The sequence below is a fragment of the Coregonus clupeaformis genome, chromosome 7 (assembly GCF_020615455.1).
Source record: "Coregonus clupeaformis isolate EN_2021a chromosome 7, ASM2061545v1, whole genome shotgun sequence".
Taxonomy (NCBI): domain Eukaryota; kingdom Metazoa; phylum Chordata; class Actinopteri; order Salmoniformes; family Salmonidae; genus Coregonus; species Coregonus clupeaformis.
In genome coordinates this window covers 61326664-61349137 of record NC_059198.1, presented here as the reverse complement: position 1 = coordinate 61349137, position 22474 = coordinate 61326664, and the positions used below count along the sequence as shown (strand labels likewise).

General features: G+C 44.0%; 1 long non-coding RNA gene across 4 annotated transcripts in view; it reads right to left on the bottom strand.

Moving 5' to 3' along the window:
• The window catches only part of LOC121569818, a 37302-nt gene extending 18153 nt beyond the window's left edge, over nt 1–19149 (bottom strand). Inside the window, exons 1-2 of one of the 4 annotated variants that reach the window (XR_006001390.1) lie at nt 19090–19149; nt 18847–18906 (exon numbers count right to left, since the gene is read on the bottom strand). This is a non-coding gene — a long non-coding RNA (uncharacterized LOC121569818). Of the gene's footprint in view, nt 1–2995; nt 3784–4783; nt 5182–18846; nt 18907–19089 lie in introns of those variants that run through there. The other 3 variants (XR_006001391.2, XR_006001388.2, XR_006001389.2) reach the window with 3 other exon arrangements.
• Between the last annotated feature and the right edge of the window lie 3325 nt (nt 19150–22474).

Here is a 22474-nt window from a genome sequence, read left to right as displayed (position 1 = left end):
AGGTTGAGAGCTTCAAGTTCCTTGGTGTCCACATCACCAACGAACTATCATGGTCCAAACACACCAAGACAGTCGTGAAGAGGGCACGACAAAGCCTATTCCCCCTCAGGAGACTAAAAAGATTTGGCATGGGTCCTCAGATCCTCAAAAAATTATACAGCTGCACCATCGAGAGCATCCTGACTGGTTGCATCACCGCCTGGTATGGCAACTGCTTGGCCTCTGACCGCAAGGCACTACAGAGGGTAGTGCGTACGGCCCAGTACATCACAGGGGCAAAGCTCCCTGCCATCCAGGACCTCTATACCAGGCGGTGTCAGAGGAAGGCCCTCAAAATTGTCAAAGACTCCAGTCACCCTAGTCATAGACTGTTCTCTCTGCTACCGCACGGCAAGCGGTACCGGAGTGCCAAGTCTAGGTCCAAAAGACTTCTCAACAGCTTCTACCCCCAAGCCATAAGACTCCTGAACAGCTAATCATGGCTACCCGGACTATTTGCACTGCCCCCCCACCCCATACTTTTACGCTGCTGCTACTCTGTTAAGTATTTATGCATAGTCACTTTAACTCTACCCACATGTACATATTACCTCAACTACCTCAACTAGCCGGTGCCCCCGCACATTGACTATGCAACGGTACCCCCCTGTATATATAGCCTCCCTACTGTCACTTTATTCTATTGTATATATAGCCTCCCTACTGTCACTTTATTTTTACTTCTGCTCTTTTTTTCTCAACACTTTTTTGTTGTTGTTTTATTCTTACTTTTTTGTTTAAAATAAATGCACTGTTGGTTAAGGGCTGTAAGTAAGCATTTCACTGTAATGTCTGCACCTGTTGTATTCGGCGCATGTGACCAATAAAATTTGATTTGATTTGATTTGATTTGAGTTAGCCAAAATTAGCTAGCTAGATAGCTTGTAGTCTAGCTATTAGCATGTGTCGCGTGAGTTTCAAGTTTTGGGGAAGCTATTTTTTCACCATAAAAATGCACCTTTATGACAAGGGATTGCATGCCTCTTTCATCGTATTTGCAGACTAATGTAAGCCTACTATTCCTAATGTGATGAGTAGATTGGATTGTGATAATTTAGGCTATTAATAAGCGTGTAGTGGCATAGGCTTATAGGCTATATCAGAGACGTTCCTTTCCTTTGCACAGGGAAAATGTGGCCTTTGATAAAAATGTAATGCAATTCTACTACACTTTATATGACTGGAAACATTATCAGAATCTTTTTTAATACGATGGTAGCCTAGGCCTACTCTACTGACACTGACAACAGATCAATAACATACTATTATAATAATAATAATATAATATGCCATTTAGCAGACGCTTTTATCCAAAGCGACACAGTCACGCGTGCATACATTTTTGTGTATGGGTGGTCCCGGGGATCGAACCCACTACCTTGGCGTAACAAGTGTCGTGCTCTACCAGCTGAGCTACAGAGGACCTGATATTGTAAACATACTGTACTTTAATAATATGCTATATTGTTGTATGGGTGGAATTAAAAGTATTGTCATCTCTGCTTTGCCTAGCCCCTTTGAATAAAAAGTATTTATTATTTCCCAACTATTTTATTTATTTTACAATTTAAACACATTTAGCATAGACAATGTAATTGTTGTGGTAGTCTTAGGCAAACCATTTTCATTATCACAGTAGCACCTCCATGTGCCACTCAGACCTTCTGGGAGAAAAGTATCTGGCATTGAACTTGGTGGTAGTAGTTGGGTGTATGTTTTAAGCTAAGGATACCATCATCTGCTTCCATACATTTCACCACCTAGATTACAAAGGTTGGATTTGCTTTAAACAATTTCATGTCAGCACAAGTCATGCACAAAATCCAGTATAATGATTAGCCTCATATACATTGCCTACTGGTATCGTTTTTAAACTGCGAACATATATAGCTGAACAATATGTAAACAATGTCTGAGTTAAGCTATTCTCTGTTTCAGATGCTAAATGTAAACAGCTGCATTGCAAATGCCATACTGTAGGCCAGTGGTTCCCAACTCCAGTCCTCGAGTACCCCCAACAGTACAGTTTATTTTAGCCCTGGACAAACACACCTGATTCAACTTGTCAACTAATCATCAGGCCCTCTGAGCCTATGGCTGCATTGGTGTTGCATGCCATTAGTCCTGTGTAGCTCAGTTGGTAGAGCATGGCGCTTGCAACGCCAGGGTTGTGGGTTTGATTCCCACGGGGGACCAGTATGAAAAAAATAAAATAATTATGCACTCACTAACTGTAAGTCGCTCTGGATAAGAGCGTCTGCTAAATGACTAAAATGTAAAATGTAATTATCAGCTGCAAAATGGGTTCACATGGCTGATATCCTTAAAAAATGGTGACAATCAAATGAAACTAATTGGAGAGCTTATGACTGAACAAGAATGTTATGTTAATTTGAGAATAGAACACAGAAACAGACAAATTAGAGACCGATTCCCTTCCCCTCTTTATTGCAGGATTGTGATCTGTGATTAATCAACATCGACACTAGTTCATCTTGAATAATAGTTAAGTTAACGATTAAAACCAGTTTAAACACTTAACTTCAAATAATCAACACTATTTCATATAATTTCAAAGTGTACAAGTAAGCTAACTCATATGTAAAGGTTAGACATTTTAGTAACAAGTAGGCTATTATTACTAAAGCATAATTTCAGGTGAACAAAAAAAAGTCAACACCATAGGTGGCCAACCTCGCTCCACTGATCCCTGATCTACGGGGGGAGCAGACTTCTGTACCAGCCCAGCAATAGCACACTTGATTATTAACTAAATAGGTTTGATACATTGATCAGGTGTGTTAGTGCTGGGCTGGAACAAAAGCGTGCACACCCAGCAGGGTTGACCTGCTCCAGTTGTAAAAGGTTTGGGTGTGTGGGACTTTTGAACTGTATGTTTGTTCACAAAATGTGCTAACATAGGTACACATATAAATCATGGTATACAAGGATGTACCCGTACTCTCTTGGGACATTCATTGGGACCTCTTCATCTGCAGACAGGGCTTTACGGCTCTCTGTATCTGAGGACAGAATATATCACAAAAGAAACAGGCTGCATTATACTCAAATTAGACAGTACTGAATATTATGTTGATAGCTATACTGCCCTACCAAGCAAAAATGCAGTAAGTGCTCATTTGGTCGAAAATTAGTTAGTCATTTTTGCTACATTAAACACATGCTTAATCATGTGGACAAGTATCCTGCCTCTATTGTATTGTGTTTTGGAGAAAATGGGGGTCATGTTAGCAGTAACTGCATAAGGTTACTGTGAAACCAAGGTAAATTAAAGCCATTTTCCTCAGTTCCACACTATGAGCAGTTACTGCCTTTTTGCTTGGTAGGGCAGTATATCTCTCTGTCTTCAGTTTTTCTCGCTAGGGACTGGAACTGGAGAATATTTTCATAATGTCCTCCCACAAAGGTACCTGCCCTATCCAGAGTAGCCTACTCTCCCTTCTGACAGCTGGAACTGCTAGCTAATCCTTTCATTCTATTCCATGGCTGTTAGCTAGCTACACATGCATTTAGAGTTACAACGATAAATACATCAAGATAACTAGCTAATATGAAGTTAGTAAGCTGGTGATATTTAATTCACTTAGCTAGCTATACAGTATGTAAAGTTAGCTAACCAGCGAACATTATGTTAGCAGCTCATTTGAGTTAGCCTGCACACTAAGTTTCTGTAGCAAGCTAGATAGCTAATAGTACATCGTTTTTGATCATTTTCTAAATATATTTACTTACTTGAATAGGTTCTCCCACTGCGTCCGTTTTCTGGGTCCTTAGAAAAACGAAATAATGGGCAATCTTCCCGAAATTTCCAGTGGTAGCAAAACGCAGCCAGCCATGTGAACGACTGGAGAACTTCCAACAAACTGACATGGCGCCTGGTGCGGTTGCTAGGTGATTTATGACGCAACTGCAATTCCTCTACTATGAAACAGCACTTTGACCTTCACACATTTAAATACCTAACGCTTGACACTTAAACTCTTAAACTTTCCCTTTGACATTATGGTAAAATCGTTTTTGGGGGGGAAATCTAAACATCAAAGCAAGGATATGATTATCATATTTTGTATGTTAAGAGTTTCTTCTTTAGCACAGATAGAGGTAAAACAATCCTGACTTTCTGTGACTGCCTGATAAAGAAATAACAACAGCACTCATCTGCTTTTCAAAGCAAGGGAAATCTGAATGTATCATTTTGTTCCACTGTGTTGTAGCCTTAGGTATTCAAATGTTTTTGCAGGAAAGGAATTGCAAACTGAATCAGTGCTCTCTCTGCATAAACTCCTTTTGATTGACTGTTGATAACTTCTCAGGAGATCACTGGAGGTAAACTACTGTATTACGGAAAGATTTGATATTGAGAGCTATCTAATAAAATGTACTCTTCGGATCCGGTTTTCCCTCCCACGGGATAAACGAGGATTTCTCCTGAGTGCTGGACTAATTAAATAAATAAACTTGTAACAACATTAGGCTTTCATTCAGAAGCTACATGCTAGGCAGCTGAGGAGGACGCGTGTCTTGCCGGCACCTAGTCGACTTTGCTTTTTTATTGCTATTTTTGAGTTTATTAATACTTTGTTTGCTCAAAATGTTCATGCAATAATTTCCTACAAACGACAAACACTTCTGGATCATGAATCGGAAGCTACACACTTACCTCTCAGCCTCCAAGATCTGGAATACCTCATTCACTCCTTTGTTCCCTGCACAGTGGGCTTACCTGTTGCTCCTGCCGAGATGACCTAAGGCAACGCCGGCGATGAAGAATAGGAAGGAAAGAGGGATTTCAAGCTAGGCTGAAAAGACCAACTACACAGCCTCCTCTTCCTAGTCTCCTGATGGCTGTCCAATCGCTGGAAAATAAACTTTGTGAAGTGAGAGCAAGGCTTCAATCACAGAGGGACATCAGGGAATGCTGTGTCTTTATTTTTACTTAAAAAGAGCTTTCGAACAATACACTTGACTATGCTATTCAACCAGACGGCTTCTCCATAATCCGAATGGATCGAATGGCAGCTTCTAGTAAGAGTCGGGGGAGGGGTATGTTTCCTCATAAACAATTCCTGGTGTACCAAAGTTGAAAATATTCGGAGCTTCTGTTCACCTGACCTGGAGTTTCTGATTATAAAATGCCGACCCCACTATATGCTGAGGGAATTCACGTGTGTTATTATCACAGCTGTGTACATAATGCCACAAGCAAACACCAAGTCTGCACTCAGCAAACAAGATCATTAGTCAGCAAGAATCCTCTCACCCGGAAGCAGTCTTTATAGTCGTGGGTGACTTTAACAAAGCCCGTCTAAAACAAATCTTCCCAAAATATCACCAACATGTATCCTTCCCCACAAGAGCATCCGCCGTGCTTGACCATGTATGCACAAATATCTGCGACTCATACAAAGCCATCCCCCACCCCCACTTCGGCCAATTAGATGACATCTCTCTGTTCCTACTCCCCGCCTACAAGCAGCAACTCAAGAGGGAACCACCAACACATAGAATTGTGACGCGCTGGACAGATGCAGACTCAACGCTGCAGGATGGTTTTGAGAATACTGATTGGATTGTTCAAAGATTGATCCACCTAGGACTCATCCATCAACATTGAGGAATATACATCGTCAGTCAAAGGCTTCATTAGGAAATGTGTTGATGACGTTGTACCCACAATAACAATCCGGACATACCCCAACCAAAAACCCTGAACAGAGAAATCCGTACTATGCTGACAGCCCGTAGTGCAGCATTCAATGTCAACAGAACAAACAAGGATGATTCGGTGGAAAGCGAAACGTACAAGGCAAGCATGTACGAGCTCCGCCAATCCATTACGGACACAAAAAGACAATACAGACTCAAAATGTAATTGATGTTCATCAACTCAAGCATCTCAGGCATGTCGCAAGGACTACAGACTTGAAAAGGAAAAGGAGAGCCGGACACTCTAGGAGCTCAGATGCAATAATTGAATAACCTAATAACCAACGTTTCGACAGACAAGCTGTCTTTATCAGGGTATAATGACAAACACTGCGGGCCACTAGTTTATATAATGTCAAAGGACACACACAGGTGTCTGTAATCATGGCCGGGTGTGGCTTGATATCATTGGTTAATTTACAGATATAAATAGAACATATAAAAAACATCTTATCGGACATCTTCAACCTGTCCCTGTCCCAGGCTGTAATACCCACCTGCTTTAAGGAGACCACCATCGTCCCATTGCCCAAGAAAACAAGTTGACATGCCCAAATGACTATCGCTCAGTCGTGGTCATATTGTTCATCATGAAGTGCTTACGGAAGCTGGTCATGGCTAATATCAAGGCCAGCATGCCAGGCACACTGGACCCACTCCAATTGGCCTACCGCTCCAACAGATCCACGGAACATGCCATTTCCATCGCTATTCACACGGCCGTAACACATCTGGACAAGAGGAACACCTATGTGAGAATGCTGTTCATTGACTACAGTTCAGCGTTCAACACTATTGTTCCTTTCAAGCTCGACACCAAGCTCAGGGCCCTGGGTCTGTATACCACCCTCTGCAACTGGATACCGGACTTCCTGATGGGCAGACCACAGGCTGTAAGGATTGGCAACAACATCTACTCCACACTGACTCTTAACACAGGGGTGTGTCCTCTGTCCTCCGCTGTAGCCTAGTCCCTGGAGCTAAACTACAATGTGAAGAAATGAAACAAACCAAAATTAAGTAATTTCCAGCATCTCTGATGCCTGGGAATGGTTTTACAAAAAGGGAAATACAATGTGTACTCCCTGTTCACCTACGACTGTGTGGCTTTGCACAACACCAACTCCATCATCAAATTTGCTGGCGATACCACGGTTGAAGGCCTGATAACCAACAAGGACGAGTCAGCCTATAGGGAGGAGGTAAGTGAACTGGCATTGTGGTGTCATAACAACAACCTCTCCCTCAACGTTATCAAAACAAAGGAGTTGATTGTTGACTTCAGGAAGCAGAGGAGGGAACATGCCCCAATCCACATCAATGGGACTGCAGTAGAGAGAGTCACGAGTTTTAAGTTCCTCGGCATCCACATCACCGAGGACATGTCATGGACCAACAACACAACCACTCTTGTCAAGAGGGCGCAACAGTGCCTCTACTTCCTAAGGCGGCTGATGAAATGTGGCATGCCACCCAGGGTCTTATCCAAATACTATCGCTGCACCTTCGAGAACATCCTGACCTATTGCATCACAGCCTGGTATGGGAATTTCTCCTTCCACGACCGCAAGGCCCTCCAGCGGGTGGTGAAGACCAGTGGAGGCTGCTGAGGCGAGGACAGCTCATAATACTGTAAATGGCTGGAATGGAGTCAATGGAGTGGTATCAACCACATGAAACCACATCTTTGATGTGTTTGATACCGCTCCATTGACTCCATTCCAGCCATTATTAAGAGCAATCCTCCCCTTATCAGCCTCCACTGGTGAAGACGGCCCAGTACATCACTTGGACCATGCTTCCACCCATCTAGGACATCTACTCAAAACGGTGCTTGAGGAAGGCATGCAGCAACATCAAGGACCCCACACACCCCAGCCACGAGCTGTTCTCTCTCTTACTGTCGGGCAGACGGTATCGGAGCATGAGGTCTGATACCAACAGGCTCAAAAACAGTTTCTATCTACAAGCCATTAGACTGCTGAATACTTGAACTGGATTGACCACCTGCTCTGATTCTCTCCACCTTAGCACACATCACAACTGCTGCTACCAGACTCTTATTATACTGCTCAATTCATACACCTGACCCCCATCCCCAATACACGTGTAAATATTGTACTATAAATTGTACCTTCCTGTATTTATACTTATACCAAACATTTTATTCTATTCTACTGCCATTTACATTATGTTCGTATTGTTATTTTTTACTTTCTTATTGTTGTTGCGTTGTCGAGAAGGAACCTGCAAGGAACCATTTCATTGGACGATATACCATGTGTATACCATATCTATCCCGTACATACAACTAATAAAACTTGAAACTATGCAATCAGTCTCTCGTCTTCACTTTAAGTGTGGCTTGATCTGTGTTTTACTATGAAATATGAATTACTCTATGGTATTTATCATCTTGATTTCCCCAGCATTTTCCATTGAATCAGAATCTTAATCTTAGGAGTTTATTGGTTTTATGTTTAACTGCACTGCAGGCCTAGTCCCTAGAGCTAAACTACAATGTGAAGAAACGAAGCAAACAAAAATTAAGTAATTTCCAGCATCTCTGACGCCTGGGAATGGTTTTACAAAAAGGGAAATACAATGTGACTTAAAGGCACACCAAAGTGCAAAAGCAGTTACATTTGTATATGTAATGCTTGATGGAAGCTGAAATTTTGCAAGAAACAGCAGTTTTGTAGTCACTCTAAATAAAAAGGGAAAGATTATGATCCCTTTCCTGAGTGAAAATGCTGCAATCCTCTGGATCAGACAGATATTGACATTCTATCCATACTTCAAGACAGGTACTGTAGGGAAGGGATTTATTTAGAAACACTGGTAGCACCAATGAGGCACTTGGATAGGGGGACTGAAAAATAAAAAGCGTGAACATATCACACACTAAGTTAGATTTAACTCGAATATATGACAGTCTATTACAATTAATAATTGTTTAAAAAGTCTGGAATAATACAACTGTTTGGAAGAGTAGGTATCTATGTCTTTCAGTAGAACAAGGTGGTCCACGGTCACCCTTTCTAGCACAGGAAATAAGTAATAAATATTGCACCTAGCCCTCCCCCTTCCAGCCCCTGTCCAGAAGGTATTATTGGTATCTCAATGCTATTTTAACAGCAATCTTGTCAGGAGGATACCAGTAAAATACCAATAAAGTACTGTAGATAGATTTTGTTGGATAAATAAATCTCGGCTGGAAATGTGGACAGTGGTCTGCTTCAATAGCCTACCCGAAGCAACTTTTTGACCGTGAAAGCAAGTGGGGGAAAAAAACCTTAAAGACACCTTGTCTACTGGCAGAAAAAGTACAAGGCTGTCTCCGGAATGATCTAAGACTAAATATTGAGATTCCTCAGCAAGTAAGAAGTGTTAACAGATCAGTTACAGTAGGTTTAAGGTTAGGCTTAGGGGAAGGGTTAGCTAACATGCTAAGTAGTTGCAAAGTAGCTAAAAAGTAGTAAGTAGTTGCTATTTAGCTAAAATTCTCCATGATGAGATTCAAACACTCAACCTTTGGGTTGCTAGATATTTGCGTTATACGCTTGCCCATCCATCACAAACAACCACCCTCTTTTCGTATTTGCCTTAAGTAACCTTCTGTCTTATGTAACCATATCAAGCGTAACATATCATAGTAATTTGAGTGTCCCGGATTTACATTTATTATGTTACGTCTAGTCTATGAGACCAGGCTGATACTCCAACATTGCAAATGAGCATAGTATGCTGTGTTATGATTTTCAGGGTTGTCCCTGAGTAATCAATCATCACCTCATGCACCGTAGGTGACACACTGAGGGGGGGGGGATTTTGGGATCTGTGTGTCACCCAGCTGCACAGGCCATCAGTGGCAGCTATGACACCCCCAGTCAGTCAGTCAGTCAGTCAGTCAGTCTCCTTCCTTCCCTAGAACTTGTTAATTAACCCTTGTGGGGATCTAGATGTGATGCCTAGTTTAGAAAGAATGCATTAATGATTAAACATAATAGGTTTGTACTGTACTGATATAAATTGTTTTCACTTAACAAGCTGTGATTCATGTGAGGAATGTTAGGGAGTAGGGTGAGATAGACTTGTATTTCTCACAGACACATACACACTGCCTCTTTGTTAAACCGCGCTCAAGGACGTGTACTGCAAAAAGGTGCTGACTCTACAGGTTGTGATGATAACAACTTATGCCTGGCAACAGTGTGCAACGGTAAAGCGCCAAGGGGCTGGGACCAGCCTGTGCGCCAACGATTGGCTGAGTAAGTCTAAACCATGCTCAGTCTCTACTCTGATTGGCCAGCAGGGAGCGGGAACAAGATGGCGTAGTAGTGCAGTCCTGTTTTTGTTGTGTGTGTGTAAATAGCCTGTAAATACCCTGTTTTTTATTTATTTTTCGTACATATTTTCCTATCAGACTTTTCATCCTTCTACAAAATATACTTTCCTGCAACCCGCCTCACTCAATGTGGAACGGATTCTATTATTGACTTACCTTTTATCTAGAATCTCCAGTTGAAACTAGCTAGCCAGCTAACTAGCTACTTGCTATTAGCCACAGTTGCTATTTCACCCACAACATTGGATTTTCTGCCGGAATAATTTAATCACTGGACATTAATCACCGGATCGCAACTAGCTAGCCACAACCGAATGGATGTTGCTGTTTGGCTAATCACCACAGCCCCCGATGCAAGCACCAGTTAGCCTCGAGCTAGCCTAGAGCCAGGCTCATATCCCGGCTATCTACCTCTAGGTCTACCGGACGGGAGTAGCCAGCTAACTAGCTACTTGCTATCAGCTACTGTTAGCGGTTTTTCACCATTGTCCGTGGCCTGCACCACCTACCAGCCAGCTCTAGTCTGGACTATTATTCGGCCAGTCTGCACTGTCTGCACAGCGCGTTATCGACCCAGAACATATCAGTTTTTCTGCCGGAATCACTGAATCACTGGACCTTTAACTCCGGATTCATCGCTACCAGCTAGCTGCAACAAAATGGATGTTGAGGTCTGGCTAATCATCCTGAGCTAGGCCCATCTCCCATCTCCCGGCTATCTACCTCTCTGTCACCCGGACGGGACCACCTAGTGTTGACACGGAGCCCAGCCGATCCTACATGACTGGTCTGCCGACGAAATCGTCTGATGAGGTAGATTTTACAACAGGCTTCCCGTTACGACGTTGACCACGAAGATTCCATCTGCTAGCCCCGGCCTGCTAGCACACGCTAGCCGTGCCCTCTTGCTCGCTAGTGCTTTAGCAGCCCCCAAACTACCTCCGAACTATCCTATTGCTGTTCACCGGACCTTATAACTCAGCTATACAGCTGATGTCTGCTGGACTGTTCCTTCTTACGGTACTGCATCCTGTTTATGTTTAGCCTCAGCCCAAACTGTGTCGTCATTACCAGCTGTTGTCTTAGCTCTCTCAAATTACACCTTGATTGCTTTATGCCTCTCTCCCTTGTCAATATGGTTAGCTTATTGTTGTTTCGGTTATTTCTAATTGTATTATTTCACTGTAGATCCCCCAGCCCAGCTAAACCTGCCTTAGATAGCTCATTTGTCCCACCCCCCATACATGCGGAGACCGACTCAATTGGTGCCTCCAGTGATGCTATCTCTTTCATTGTTACCCAACGCTTAGGTTTACCTCCACTTTACTCATATCCTTCCATATCCTTGTCTGTACATAATGCCCTGAATCTTTTCTACAATGCCCGGAAATCTGCCCCCTTTATTCTATGTACCCAACGCACTAGAAGACCAGTTCTTAAAGCCTTTAGCCGTATCCTTATTCTAGTCCTCCTCTGTTCCTCTGGTGATGTAGAGGCTAACCCAGGCCCTGCAGCCCTCAGTATCACTCCTACTCCCCAGGCGCTATCATTTGCTGACTTCTGTAATCGCAAAAGTCTTGGTTTCTTGCACGTAAATATCAGAAGTCTACTTCCTAAGTTTGAGTTATTCACTGCGTTAGCACACTCCGCCAACCCTGATGTTCTAGCAGTGTCTGAATCCTGGCTTAGGAAGGCCACCAAAAAATTCTGAAATTTCCATCCCCAACTATAACATTTTCCGTCTAGATAGAACTGCCAAAGGGGGTGGAGTTGCAATCTACTGTAGAGATAGCCTGCAGAGCTCTATCATACTATCCAGGTCTGTGCCCAAACAGTTTGAGCTTCTACTTCTAAAAATCCACCTTTCCAGAAATAAGTCTCTCACTGTTGCCGCTTGCTACAGACCCCCCTCAGCCCCCAGCTGTGCCCTGGATACCATATGTGAATTGATTGCCCCCCATTTATCCTCAGAGTTCGTACTGCTTGGCGACCTAAATTGGGATATGCTTAACACCCCGGCCATCCTACAATCCAAACTAGATGCCCTCAATCTCACACAAATTATCAACGAACCTACCAGGTACAACCCTAAATCCGTAAACATGGGTACCCTCATAGATATCATCCTGACTAACATACCCTCTAAATACACCTCCGCTGTCTTCAACCAGGATCTCAGCTATCACTGCCTTATTGCATAACGGGTCCGCGGTCAAACGACCACCCCTCATCACTGTCAAACGCTCCCTAAAATACTTTAGCGAGCAGGCCTTCCTAATTGACCTGGCCCAGGTATCCTGGATGGATATAGATCTCATTCCGTCAGTAGAGGATGCCTGGTTGTTCTTTACAAGTAATTTCCTCTCAATCTAAAATAAACATGCCCCATTCAAAAAATACAGAACTAAGAACAGATATAGCCCCTGGTTCTCCTCAGACTTGACTGCCCTTGACCAGCACAAAAACATCCTGTGGCGTACTGCATTAGCATCAAATAGCCCCCGCGATATGCAACTTTTCAGGGAAGTTAGGAACCAATATACACAAGCAGTCAGGAAAGCAAAGGCTAACTTTTCCAAACAGAAATTTGCATCCTGTAGCACTAACTCCAAAAAGTTTTGGGACACTGTAAAGTCCATGGAGAATAAGAGCACTTCCTCCCAGCTGCCCACTGCACTGAGGCTAGGAAACACTATCACCACCGATAAATCTACAATAATCGAGAACTTCAACAAGCATTTTGCTACGGCTGGCCATGCTTTCCACCTGGCTACCACTACCCCGGCCACCAACTCTGCACCCTCCGCTGCAACTTGCCCATGCCCCCCCGCTTCTCCTTCACACAAATTCAGACAGCTGATGTTCTGAAAGAGCTGCAAAATCTGGACCCCTACAAATCAGCTGGGCTAGACAATCTGGACCCTTTCTTTCTAAAACTAGCCGCAGAAATTGTCGCAACCCCTATTACTAGCCTGTTCAACCTCTCTTTCGTAACGTCTGAGATCCCCAGAGATTGGAAAGCTGCCGCGGTCATCCCCCTCTTCAAAGGGGGGTGACACTCTAGATCCAAACTGTTACAGACCTATATCCATCCTGCCCTGCCTTTCGAAAGTATTTGAAAGCCAAGTTAACAAACAGATCACCAACCATTTCGAATCCCACCGTACCTTCTCCGCTATGCAATCCGGTTTCCGAGCTGGTCATGGGTGCACTTCAGCCACGCTCAAGGTCCTAAACGATATTATAACTGCGATCGATAGTAGACAGTACTGTGCAGCCGTCTTCATCGACCTGGCCAAGGCTTTCGACTCTGTCAACCACCGCATTCTTATTGGCAGACTAAATAGCCTTGGTTTCTCAAATGACTGCCTCGCCTGGTTCACCAACTACTTTTCAGATAGAGTTCAATGTGTCAAATCGGAGGGCCTGTTGTCTGGACCTATGGCAGTCTCTATGGGGGTGCCACAGGGTTCAATTCTTGGGCCGACTCTTTTCTCCGTGTATATCAATGATGTCGCTCTTGCTGCTGGTGACTCTCAGATCCACCTCTACGCAGACGACACCATTTTGTATACATCTGGCCCTTCATTGGACACTGTGTTAACAACACTCCTTCAGTAGCCTCCAACTGCTCTTAAACACTAGTAAAACTAAATGCATGCTCTTCAATCGAACGCTGCTGGCACCCGCCCACCCGACTAGAATCACCACTCTCGACGGGTCTGACCTAGAGTATGTGGACAACTACAAATACCTAGGTGTCTGGTTAGACTGGAAACTCTCCTTCCATACTCACATTAAGAATCTCCAATCCAAAGTTAAATCTAGAATCGGCTTCCTATTTCGCAACAAAGCCTCCTTCACTCATGCTGCCAAACATGCCCTCGTAAATCTGACTATCCTACCGATCCTTGACTTCGGCGATGTCATTTACAAAATAGCCTCCAACACTCTACTCAGCAAATTGGATGTAGTCTATCACAGTGCCATCCGTTTTGTCTCCAAAGCCCCATACACTACCCACCACTGTGACCTGTACGCTCTTGTTGGCTGGTCCTCACTACATGTTCGGTCGTCAAACCCACTGGCTCCAGGCCATCTATAAATCACTGCTAGGCAAATCCCCGCCTTATCTTAGCTCATTGGTCACCATAGCAGCACCCACCCGTAGTCTGCGCTCCAGCAGGTATATCTCACTGGTCATTCCAAAAGCCAACACCTCCTTTGACCGCCATTCCTTCCAGTTCTCTGCTGCCAATGACTGGAACGAATTGCAAAAATCTCTGAAGCTGGAGACTCTTATCTCCCTCACTAACTTTAAGCATCAGTTGTCAAAGCACCTTACCGATCACTGCACATGTACACAGCCCATCTGAAATTAGCCCACCCAACTACCTCATCCTCTTTTGCACCCCAGTATCTCTATTTGCACATAATCTCTTGCACATCTAGCATTCCAGTGTTAATACTAATTGTAATTATTTGCACTATAGCCTATTTATTGCCTTACCTCCATAACTTGCTACATTTGCACACACTGTATATATATTTTCTGTTGTATTTTATGACCTTATGTTTTTTTTACCCCATATGTAACTCTGTGTTGTTGTTTTTATCGCACTGCTTTGCTGTATCTTGGCCAGGTCGCAGTTGTAAATGAGAACTTGTTCTCAACTGGCTTACCTGGTTAAATAAAGGTGAAATAAAAATAAATAAAAATTTGAAGAAGAACTTAGAACAATGGATCAGTTCTCTGAGTGCCCTGCGTGGTATTTCAGTGGACCCGTATATACGAACATCATATTTACCATTGAAGTGGTTTGCATTAATTAAAATACTAGTCTATTTTAGAAGATGTGTATTGACCTCTTTTGTTCCAATACCAGATTTGAATTGACGCAACTTAACACCCTTTTCACGATCGTCAGGGAGAGACCAATGCGCAGCGTGATGACTGAACATGTTTTACTTTATTTAATTAAAGCAACGAACAAAAACAATAAACGACTCGTAACGTCCAACGGTAACAAATACCGACACGGAACAAAAACCCACAAACACAAAGGGAAAACAGACAGTTTAAATATGGCTCCCAATCAGAGACAACCAGCCAACAGCTGACACTGGTTGCCTCTGATTGGGAGTCACTCAGGCAAAACATAGAAATAGACGAACTAGAACCCCCAACATAGAAACACACTACATAGAACAAACACACCCTGGCTCAACAACTAGAGTCCCATAGCCAGGGACTCTGTTTTGCGCCTCAAAAAGAGCAAAACAGGGGAGGGCTGGGTGGGCATACCTCCTCGGTGGCGGTTCTGGCTCCGGGCTTGCCCACCACCCTCCAACAAACCCCCCATAGCGCCCCTGGTCCGTTCTGGCCCCGCTGGCTAGAGCTGGACTGGACGTAGCAGGAGCGGTTAGCTTCAACTCCGTAGTGGAGCCGTTGACCGGTACCTGGTTAGGCACCGGTGACCCAGGCACGGGTTGTGCCGGACAGACGACGCGCACCCCTGGCTTGGTGCGTGAGGCAGGAAAGGACCAGACCTGGCTGACGATACGCACCCCTGGCTTGGTGCGTGGAACAGCAACGGGCCTCACTGGACTGACGACTCGCACCCCTGGCTTGGTGCGAGTGGCCGGAACGGGCTGGACCAGGCTGACGACTCGCACCCCTGGCTTGGTGCGAGTGGCAGGAACGGGCTGGACCAGGCTGACGACTCGCACCCCTGGCTTGGTGCGAGTGGCAGGCACGGGCTGGACCAGGCTGACGACTCGCACCCCTGGCTTGGTGAGAGTAGCAGGAACGGGCTGGACCGGACTGACGAAGCGCACCACTGACTTGGTGCGGGGAGCAGGAACGGGCCGGACCGGGCTGACGAAGCGCACTACTGACTTGGTGCGGGGAGCAGGAACGGGCCGGACCGGGCTGACGAAGCGCACTACTGACTTGGTGCGGGGAGCAGGAACGGACCGGACCGGGCTGGCGAAGCGTACCACAGGCTCGATGCGGGGAGCAGGAACAGGCCGGACCGGGCTGGCGACGCGCACCACAGGCTTGATGCGAGGAACAGACCGGACTGCACTGGGGACACACACCCCTGGCCCTACGCGGGGATCAGGAACGGGCCGGACCGGACTGGTAACACACCCCAGTACCTCTCGCAGTGCCTCCACACTTTCCTTCCCCTTAGTGACCAGTGGCCCCCTTAACATGGCGGCCTCCTCTGCCAACCCGCTGGACCGCTCTATCGCGGCCTCCTGCTGCCCCGACGTCGTGAGCCCCCCCCTAAAAAATTTCTGGGGGTCTCTCCTCCCCGTGGGCCAGGCCTCTATAGTTTTCGCCCAACTCTCGCTCTTCTGCCTCCAACTCCAGCCATTCTGCTCTTCACTCGGCTTAGCCCAGTCGAGACCCCTACTCCATCGATCCCAAGTCCTTCCTCTCTCCTCTTCACGCTGCTTGGTCCAGTTTTGGTGGTTTTTTTTGTCACGATCGTCAGGGAGAGACCAATGCGCAGCGTGATGAATGAACATGTTTTACTTTATTTAATTAAAGCACGAACAAAAACAATAAACGACTCGTAACGTCCAACGGTAACAAATACCGACACGGAACAAAAACCCACAAACACAAAGGGAAAACAGACAGTTTAAATATGGCTCCCAATCAGAGACAACCAGCCAACAGCTGACACTCGTTGCCTCTGATTGGGAGTCACTCAGGCAAAATATAGAAATAGACGAACTAGAACCCCCAACATAGAAACACACCACATAGAACAAACACACCCTGGCTCAACAACTAGAGTCCCATAGCCAGGGTGTGACAACCCTCTTGAGTCAATTTCTGTGGCCCTGCGGAAATCTAATTAGCATAATAAAAACATTCCGATAAAAGTATGTTTAAATTAGAGATATCTGTTTTTTTGCATGGCCTGCGTCTCAATCCACCACATCCACCGATATCGGCCTTCCGCATCTGCGGTGAAAGGTGGCAGAGCTACAGTGGTGTTTGTCAAACCATGAGACATCCCAAAAAGCTGTCTTCTCACGAAAACGGCTGTAGCGTCCGAACGGTTTGGCCTAGAAACTAATATGACCCCTCTATGGAAAGGTGCCTCTCACGAACACGTACTTGTCAGTTGTTTTGCTCTACAACCCCCACAAGCGTCACAGGACTCGTCTGATGTCGGTACCGCCGATGTGCCAACGTCTGTCTGTAGTGTCTGAACGGTTTGGCCTACAAACTATTATGATGCCTCTATGGAAAGGTGTCTCTCACTAACATGTTGGTTGTTTTTCTCTTGGACGCACACAAGCCTCACAAGACTCGCCTGAAGGTAGCCCGGTACCAGTTAAAGAAATTAATGGAAGTATATATGGAAGTAGTTTATTGCCTAAAAAAGGGGTTAAATATGTCTCAAAAATATTCATACAGTTTCCTGATCTTTATTATATCTCTCATATATAGGACAGACACATAAACGTCCTTTTGATAACTTATTTTTACTATGTATTGTATTGTTTTTCCATGTAAGAATCTGTTATTGAATGCGTTTCTATGGGCTAACAGCGGTAAACCCAAATTCAATGTTTAATCAAATAATTGTTAAATACTTTTTTGGGAGACCTAAAGAGGTCCTACATTCACATAGAAATGTGAGTTATAGCTCTGTCATTCTCATTGAAAGCAAGAGTAAGAAGCGGTAGATCTGTTCTTTGTGCGCTATTTCTATGCTTCCCTTTCTTAAGTTTCGTTTGTGTGTATTTTACTGTCGGTTTTGTACACCAGCCCAAACAGCTGAAAATACAATATTTTTGGTTATGGATATATATTTTTTTTACAGCGGTTTAAATGGTACAATTATTCTCTACACTATACTAGCTTATTTTGTCACATAAACTGAAATTCAGCGAACTATTAGACTTTTAGCAACCAGGAAATGGCGGAGCGATTTCTGCATAGTGAACTTTAAGGCATTAAATCCCTTACACCACAACTAAACACACAATCGGCAGCCACACAGCACAAGTGTAGGCCATGATTGCTTTCTTGTTGCATCAGTGTGATGCCAAGGTTTGTTTTTGTATGTTGTGTTTATTTATTAATTTATGTATTTTTTCCTGATCCCACTTCACAGAGAATACATAGGGCTCATCCTGTTTTCTCACCAAAGATCCAAGTCACAAACAAAAAGGAGAACAGACGAGGTACTACACAATCAGAGCAAGCAGGTATGATTTTCTCTATCGTTTTGAGCACATGGCAAGAAGGCACCAGAGCCTGCCGCGCTAACTGGTTCCCACTAGATAACACAGCCACAAAGTCTGTGACGAACATGAAAATGCTGCATGTCCGCACGTGCCCCATCTGTTCCTTGTTTACATCCCACTTCCTCAAGATTGGTGGATTCTAGCACAGCACCGCCAACACTTGCTCTGGAATGTAATTACAGGCTAGCATGGCTAGTGGCTAATGTTAGCCAGCTTGAGCTAGCTACCCAGCTAGCATATGACCTTGGTAGCACAAAGTAGATTCTCCATATGACATTGAGAAATAGTGCATTATGGGTAGTTTAGAGGATATCCGTAAATAAGTTAATACATATGTAATAACCCCAAAACTATGTTTGTATTTACAGGTAACCAGATCGGGACTACAACTAAGTTACTAAGTCTTTGACAACACTGTGTTGTTACTTTGGTGAGTGAAAACTCATGCTTCTTACCCTTTTATATAGCCTGTAGCTCTTTCCTGTGAAGGTGCTTGAGGGAAAGGATATTGGCTTCTTAAAATAAACAAAATAATTCCCATGATTTAATAACAAAATCATTAATTTCCAGAAACTCATACATCGATACAATATATTGTGAAAGAAATACAGCAGGCTGGAAAAACATTATCTTCCCCTGATATACTGTAGTGTAGTGTACTGCAGTCTGTCGGCACATTCCTTTCCTTCCTTCCCTACCTTCTAAAGGAGGTTGGTCTGTAGTAGTTGGTCCTGCTGGGGTTCTCTCTTCATTGTTCCTCTGTGTTATCTCTTATGTCTTGCTTGTTCCCTCCACCTCTAAGGGGCCCCTGGCTCAAGCGGTGGCCCGCCCATTAGGGCGTTAGGGGCGGCACCCCACTCGTGAGAATAAAATAAATATGTATACACTACTAGTCAAATGTCTGGACACACCTACTCATTCAAAGGTTTTTCTTTATTTTAACTATTTTTTACATTGTAGAATAATAGTGAAGACTTCAACACTATGAAATAACACATACGGAATCATGTAGTAACCAAAAAAAGTGTTAAACAAATCAAAATATATTTTATATTTGAGATTCTTCAAATAGCCACCCTTTGCCTTGATGACAGCTTGTTGCGTTCTCCCTAGTGCACTCGTTAATTATTGACGTGAGCTGGCTGCTCGTTCTAAACGGTATAATCTAATCTGTTCAATACAGTGGCAGCATGTGCAGCAGTGGTCATTCGGTTTTTGAGATGCAAAGATGAAATAGTATACAATGCCTTCAGAAAATATTCATACCCCTTGACTTGTTCCACATTTTGTTGTGTTACAGTCTGAATTTAAAATTGATTTAATAGATTTGTTTCTCTCACCCATCTCCACACAATACCCCATAATGACAAAGTAAAACATGTGTTTAGAAATGTTTGCAAATGTATTGAAAATGAAATACAAAAATATCTCATTTACATAAGTATTCACACCCCTGAGTCAATACTTTGTAGAAAAACCTTTGGTAGCGATTATAGCTTTGAGTCTGCTTGGGTATGTCTGAATCAGCTTTGTACATCTGGATTTAGGGATTTTCTCCCATTCTTCCTTGCAGATTATCTCAAGCTCCGTTAAGTTAGATGGGTAGCAGCGGTGAACAACAATCTTCAAGTCTTTCCACATATTTTCAATGGGATTCAACTCTGGCCTGGCTGGGCCACTCAAGGCCTTTCACATTCTTCTTCTGAAGCCATTCCAGTGTTGCTTTGGCCGTATGCTATGGGTCATTGTCCTGTTGGAATGTAAATCTTCGCCCCAGTCTAAGGTTGTTTGCACTCTGAAGCAGGTTCTCATGGACTTTCTTTCTAAATCATGTCCAAACAATTGAATTGGCCACACACTGACTCCAATGAAGTTGTAGCGACATCTCAAGGATGATCAAATGAAATTGGCTGCACCTGAGCTAAATTTGGAGTGTCATAGCAAAGGGGGTGTGAATACTTATGTAAGGGAGATATTTCTGTATTTCATTTTCAATAAATCTGCCAAAATGTCTAAAAACATGTTTTCACTGTCATTATAGGGTATTGTGTCTAGATGGGTGAAAAAAAATCAATTTGATCCATTATGAATTCAGGCTGTAACACAACAAAATGTGGAATAAGTCAAGGGGTATGAATACTTTTTGAAGGCACTGTATCTTTTTAAAAGAAACTACCGGTAGTTCGAAAACATGGCATCATATTTCTATCATGCTGTTTTGTTGACAACTCCAAACACCTCGCGCCCCGGGTATTCAGACACTCAACGGCCGCCACTGCCTGGCTCTCCTTTCAATGTGGCCCCGAGACCGCCTCAGTCAAAACTAAGTGGGACACAAAACCTTAGAGAGAGTCCAAATGAAAGCAGCCCATAGAAAATAGAAAAATGGGTTTACAGCATAAGTGATGCATATTTTATTGTATGTACACAGCTTGGCATGGGCCACTGATCCCACTGAGGATGACAGAATAACACTGCAGTTAAAATGCTGAGGGGCTCATCGTCTCTCTCTCTCTCACACACACACACACGTATGAAAACAGACACATAAGAATCTCTGTCACGCTCATCTCTGCCGAGGTTCTGATCTTCATCTGAGATGTTGATGTGCGGTGGTGGTCGAGGTCACACACACACACACACACACACACACACACACACACACACACACACACACACACACACACACACACACACACACACACACACACACATACACTCTTACAAAGATAACTATCGAAGCCCAGGTGTGTGGCACCAACTGCCAGGGGCGCAACTTTGGTTTTAGAAGTAGGGGGGACATAACCTGGCGGTGGGTCTGGGGTCCTCCCTCAGAATTTTTTGGGGCATCTAAAGCTAATTTCCTGCATAAGTACTAGGCTGTCTCCGAATTAAAAAATGATTGGTCGACCAAGAGTATTATTTTCTTTCGATGTGTATTTTTCCAAATATAGACACACCCTATGTGTTTTAATAAAATCAACTAGGTTATATGTACTAAATTTGTCTGATGTTTTTAGCATGCTGTTTGATTAATAATTATGTCACACAAATGACTCGATGGATCCAGAGATCAAGATAACCAGAAGAAAAAAAACTTTTTCCCGGCCCTCCTCCTGCTGCTGCTGGCCTTTGCAGATTCTGCCATTATGCTGAAGTTGCCGGTAATAGGCTACACCAGCGGTCGGCAACCTTTTCCATTTGGAGTGCCAGTTTATCTTACCATTTATACCAATCTGCGTGCCAGTTATGATTTTCATATGCACATTTTCGTGGAACAGTTTCATTTAATTTATAATAGTCTTTGTAGCTCAGCTGGTAGAGCACGGCGCTTGTAACGCCAAGGTAGTGGGTTCGATCCCCGGGACCACCCATACACAAAAATTTATGCACGCATGACTGTAAGTCGCTTTGGATAAAAGCGTCTGCTAAATGGCATATTATTATTATTATTATTTGTATCTCAAAATCATTGTCTGTGGTTAATCTACATTCTATCTAAATCTAAATGAACATTTTACAAATCTAAAAGTAACTTTTATTGCCATTGCTGTCACGGTTCAGACAGACGACAAGAGGACCACAATTGCGTCACACCAGAAAGTTTATTAAAACTTAAGGGAAAAGGGAAGTAGGGAGTGAGTGAAGGCTCCAGGGGTTATCCCGTCCAATGTGCTGGGTCTGTGCCCCCCCCCAGTGGCAGCGGTGCGTCCGATGACGCCGGTGGTTGGTGGTCCAGAAGTCCTGGGGGGGGAGGAAACACAGACACAACGGGGCGGATGAAACAAGGCAGAAGTACAGTTCAAGGGAAATCCAAATACGTTGTAGCAAGGCAGAAGGCTGGTCAGAGTTACCGGGGTCGAAGAGTAGTCAGGAGTCGTAATGGCAGAAAGCAGGTCTGGTTTTCCTGGGGCAGAAGAGTATCCAAGAATCAGGCAGGTCCGGGGTCACAAAACAAGGGTGAGCCAGAAGCGCGAGCACACAGGTTCCGGGTGTGAGCTTTGCAGACGATCTGACAAAGGAGAGCTGAGAGACGGGACTTTAAATACTGGGAGAGGTTAGTGGGTAATGCAGCGCAGCTGG